Below are 6,000 nucleotides of genomic sequence, written 5' to 3'. Positions count from 1 at the left end.
CACTCGCTGGTTCCCTTGATTGTTACTGCGATTAGCATAACCGGCACCGCTTCCGCTTCCGATGGCGTTGTTAGCATTGAAATGTGCCATGACGGCTGTCATAGCAGCTGTGACCGCAGCCTGAAAAGTAGCGGAGTCTATCTGCAGAATTGGTGCCTCGCCTGTTGGTTGGTTTCCTCCTTGTGAAGACATGATTCTGTTGCATGGTGAAGAATGATCTTGTGAGTAATGATGGTCATCACTAGATGTATTCCATCAACTTAAATGTATTAAACAATTTCACGCTTTGCTGGACTACTCTCAATGCTTCTGTCAACATTTCTGAGATATGTCCATGATAGTAAGTAGAAGTGGGTATTGTACGAGTGATATTTAAACTAAGTTATCCTTGTTTCCTAGTGTATCTGGTTCCAACTTTCATAGGGTTCTGGAAAACAATTCATAATGGAAGTCTATATATAAAATAAACTTCATGAATCAGAAGTGGTTATCCTCGAATGAATTTCTGTGAACTGAATATCTGTTACTGGTTGCATGAAAAGTAATAATCTTAACACATAATGTGAGTAGTGTATTCACTAACTCACTAAGTCAATTAAGGTTATTATTTATTAGTGTGACGCATAGGACGTTTTAGTTTCTCTGACTGTTCCTTCTCAGAAAACTTCTCATGAACATGCTCTTGTTTCTCCTTGACTCTTCTGCTGACCGCTATGAAGAAGTGGTTACATCTATCTGGGTTTGTCATGCGAGAATGGAAATGTTTAAAGAATTCATGAGTTTAAGTGTAACATTATAGGGTGATCCTTTCCAGGTCCTTCTATAATTGCGCAATGTATACAGGTTGTATATAATTTAAGATTAAATAGACCTTTGAATAAGTGATCCTACTCAAAAACCACAACCAAACAAGGAACAGGTAGTGAAGCATAGATCACAAATTATAAGTCTATAAAATCTCAATTATATAAAGCCTTGGGAGTATACACTCCGGAATCATAGACCTACCAGAAGGGTCTTTTAAGTTCTCACATAAGTTTTTTATAGTGCCTAAAATACTCCTATAGTATTTTAATGTATTGAACTTGATATGTTTTAACTTGTTGTTGTCTTGTAGTATCATAAAATACTCCCATAGTATTTTAAGTTTGTGTACTGATCTAGAAATCTCTTGAATAGAGTTAGGTAAGTTTTAAGGCTGTTGCAACACCACATCACTCCAAAACACATGTCGGTCACATCTCAAATGAATATAGTTGATCAGGCTATATTGATTCCAGACGTGATTACATAACTTTCCAGGTTTGACCGCGGTGTTCAACCTTTAAATACTTATGTTCTGTTCGTCTTGTGATACTTGTTCTAGTTTGTAGAAGCATGTATGTATAGTTTTATAAGGTATTGTTATACCTTTATAATATATTATTATCCAGAGCACTTCGGCCCCATTGTATTTATACTTGTATATCTTTTATAGGTTGATATACTTAGTTCACTATAAACAATGCTCTGATACCAATCTGTCACAACCCCAAACCGGAACGGCGGAAACGTTCAGGGGTGGAGGACGTCATGTTTTGTATCACAAGACATGTATCATAGTAATCAAAGTAACAAACAACCATTGTATTAATATTAAAGTGTTTACAAAGTAGTGATTCATAAAAGATTGAATCCAAAAGTAAATAACAAAACAAGACATGAAGTTACTATGCTCTATCTTCTGAATCCCAGCACGCATACCTGTCTACTAGTTACCTGAGAATACAAGTTATTTATAAAGAGTAGATCAGCATTTAAGCTGGTGAGTTCATAAGTATTTTAGTGATGTATTAGTAAGTTGAAAGTTCTTTTAGAAAAGTGCGCCTGTTCCTCCACAAGATCCTATACCTTCTGATATGATGAAAGATAAGTATAAATGACTCTACAATCCTTTCTATGAGTACTAAATGAATATAAGTTATATAGAATACAGATCAAATAAACAATCGATTGTGTGAATCTACCCTAAGCCCACAACCAAACAAGGAACAGGGAATGAAGCGGAAGTCACACATCCCATTGTTTGTTAGATCTTTACTGTATATAACCCTGATGCATTCATTTGGTACTCACGGAGTTAATTGTAATAGTTCCTTCATATTGATGAAAACATTCTTTAAGAAAACCCTTATTTCTTTTAGTAAATATGGTAACCATAATAGTTCCTTCTATAATCACTTAGTTTATACTAGCTATATATAATCTAATATCGAACAGATAGTTAATTGTATGAATCTGCCCTAAGCCCACAACCAAACAAGGAACAGGAAGTAAGGCGGAAAGCACACATCTAACTATCTGTCGGATATTACATATATATAACTCTGATGTGTAAACTATGGTATTATAGAATTAACCACTTAAGGTCCTTTAAGTTGTACTGGTTTAATAAAATGGATTAAACCTTTCACTGATAAGTTTCTAGTTTAGTTTACTCAATGTTCTATCTGAAAATATGTTTTTGTACTAGAAAACGATGTATTGAATTTGTATACTATGACCTGACCTATACCTGGTACTCCTTATGATTACTTGGTGTATACAGAATATATATATATATATATATATATATATATATATATATATATATATATATATATATATATATATATATATATAGAGTCAAGATCGAATAGATAGTAGACTGGGTGCATCTGCACTAAGCCCACAACCAAACAAGGAACAGGAAATGAAGCGGAAATCACACATCCTACTATCTGCTGGACTCAATTAATATATATCCCTGATGTATCTACCGAGGAATCATAAAGTTAGCATTATAGGTCACCTTCTAACTGAATGTTCATGTTACAAGTAAGTTATGTGGCGTTATTCTAATGTTTGGACAACTATTAGAAGTAATGAAATCTTGTACTCTTAATGCCTCAGTCGATACTGTTGTGAGTTTTACATATGTTTATGTGTTTCCTATATCATACTTTGTGTTTGCTAACCCTGGTACGTTGTATTTGTACCTTTGTTAGTGTAAACCCGGTATGACGTTTTACCTCGTGTTTGCTAACTTTGGTACGTGGTATTCGTACCGTTGTTAGTACAAACCCGGAATGATGTGTTATTACCTTGTGTTTGCTAACCCTGGTACGTTGTGTTTGTACCGTTGTTAGTAACAACCCGGTATGGTGTATTTTGAATATATTTATGAGTTTTATTTATTATTGTCCGGTACTTTGTAGATGTACCCTTTATAAATAATTCTTGTATCATACCCGTGTTTGCTAACCCTGGTACGTTGTATTTGTACCTTTGTTACTGTAAACTCGTTCTATTGTATTACCTCGTGTTTGCTAACCCATGTACATGGTATTCGTACCTTTGTTAATACAAACCCGGCGTCGTGTTTGCTAACCCATGTACATGGTATTCTTACCTTTGTTAATACAAACCCGGCATGATGTATTACCTTAATTTGTTATAAGTAATGAGTTAAAGATACAATCTCTTCCTAGGATACTAGGAATAAATAGTATAAGTGTGTAATTCATGATTTGTTCTTCTGTTATAGTTATAGTATGTTCCTCCCTGTACTAGTTGTCCAAACATTAGAAACCCCTAAACTATACCTATTATTGTTTACTAGTATGTTAGTTTGAATTGTTACTACCTTGAAATAAAGACTTATTTATTTACTAAGTTATGATTGTACTTTAAAAACGGAGTTTTATAAATCCTAAAGTAACATAACTTTAAAAGAGTTTTTCAAATGATTTGATCACTTAATAACACATAAGCAATCCTTAAAATGATGTTTATCACAAAACATTTACACAATTATCATTGTGTTCAACTTGTATCCCCCCCCCCTTAAAAGAATTTAAAACATTTAAAAGATTGTTTATAGGGGTATGAACTCACCTTATATGGGTGATTCACTCGAATATGCGCGTAAGGATGAGTAGTTCCACGAATGAAGTCCCGAGACAAAACGAATCCTAAATGACATATAATGGCATATATTGGCATGAATTTAGTGTTTAAAAGCAACTAACATGCAAGGAAATACCCTTAGGGACTAGGAAACACTTGGACTAAGTGTTAAAATCACATGTGATTCACTAAAGGGGTGTATACGGCCTAACCATGGAGTGTACGGCCATGGGTGTACGGCCATGGAGTGTACGGCCGTACACTCATGGTAAAACATGCACAAGAGGGTCTTTGAACGATGGGGAAGCTTGTGGGTCTATTGCTCATCAAGATTATGAACTAGGTTCTCATTTTGGAGGCCCTTTTGGGGTGTTTTGAGGTGTGTACGGCCATGCAAGGGTGTACGGCCGTACACTCCTTTTGCTCCAGCTAAATGGTCGATTATAAGGTGTTTAACATGATTTCCTAACGTGTACTAAGCATAAGGAAAGGATACTTACGTTTTGGAGGCTCAAAGAGGGTTCACGGCCACCAAGAACAAGTGTGTGTTCTTGGTGTTCTTGGTGAAAGATGAAGATCTTGAAGATCTACCCAAAAAGATGATTTTCGTTGATGAAATCAAAGGGTGATACATGATTAAGAAGGATAACAACTCAAAGATTGAAGAAACACTTACATTTTTTATGATATATGATGAATAACTCGATGATAGTTGAGAGAGAAACTGGTTTCTTGACTTGGAAATGGAAGAAATGAAGGAAAATGAAGGATATCATCTATATATGAGGGAGGTGTATGGCCATGATGGGTGTACGTCCGTACACCCATGTGTATGGCCATACACTCCCTTGGATGGAGTGTTCGGCTCGATTGCAATGCGAAGAACTTTAGCTGACACATCTCTAACCCAATAGCTTGATTGTACTGAGCTTAGAACCCTTAAACAGACTCTAAGCAATGCTAAAAGATAGCAGAAACAGGTCTGACACTCGGTTGAATTGAATGGCTGGACTTAGAAGGCAAAAAATTTCGGGTTGTCATAGTATCAGAGCCTTGGTTTGAGGGATTCAGGCATACTTTCGGGTGTGCCTAGACTCAAATTGGGGATTTGTTCACAAACTAAACATATAAATCTAAGGATTTTAATAAAGGACAAGGGGTGTGATGCGTGCAATCGGCCGAGCTCAAGTAAGTTTTCCCCAAAATACCCATACAAGTTATATGTTTATGCTATGATATGACAATCGCATGCTAGAATAGGGACTAAGGATCTGCTTAGGATTTCATGATATAATGATAGGAGAGATTCCTTTATGTGCCTATCTGTATGAGCCTTTAGACTTGCATGCTAGTATTAGACCAGTTACTTGTTATGATGGCCTGTATAGGGTATGTTCTGAGTTAACTTGCATGATGCTTGAATGTTGCGTGCTTCATGTTTTAGGGAGTTCTGTTGGTACAAACTAACTAGTGGATGAATGCATCGGGTTACATGTTACTGCGATTGGATAATTTTAGAAGGATATTTTTAACTCTATTGCACAACTCTTGTTTGAGTCCAAACGTTGTAGGGTGGAGCCTATGATTCGAAGAATTATCTAGTACTGGTAGCATGTGACTGTATTCATATAGTAGTTAGGTAGTACCTGTAGAGGTTCCTTCTGCAGCAGATAGCAGAGACGGGTGAGAAAAGGGAGTCTTAGGGAGCCCTTATGAGATGTTGGTGCGTAGGACGCCTTATAGTTGAGATTGTATTAGTTGGGAAGAGTGACTTCGAGGAGTCAGGGTAGTCCTTGAGGAGTCGGGGTATAGATAGGTGTGGAAGGTAGTATTGGGCTCGTACTACTGAAATCACAGGATTTATACCCAGTGCCAGGAAGACCATGATGAATCTGGGAAACTCGAGAGTGTGAACCTTCTTGTGTGTATCCTAATTGTTTATGTGATTATGTTTCAATATGGTGATGACACGTCATGGAGCAGGAGGTTCAGGATCTGGAACTGGTTTGGGCACGGGCTCCAGATCAAATGATGAGGGTTTGCGAGAGTTCATTGCATCTGATATTACGCCAG

Source organism: Lactuca virosa, chromosome 1 (genome assembly GCF_052849685.1).
Source record: "Lactuca virosa cultivar CGN04683 chromosome 1, Lactuca_virosa_CGN04683_v6, whole genome shotgun sequence".
NCBI classification, from domain to species: domain Eukaryota; kingdom Viridiplantae; phylum Streptophyta; class Magnoliopsida; order Asterales; family Asteraceae; genus Lactuca; species Lactuca virosa.
Note: the sequence above shows the minus strand (reverse complement) of the source record.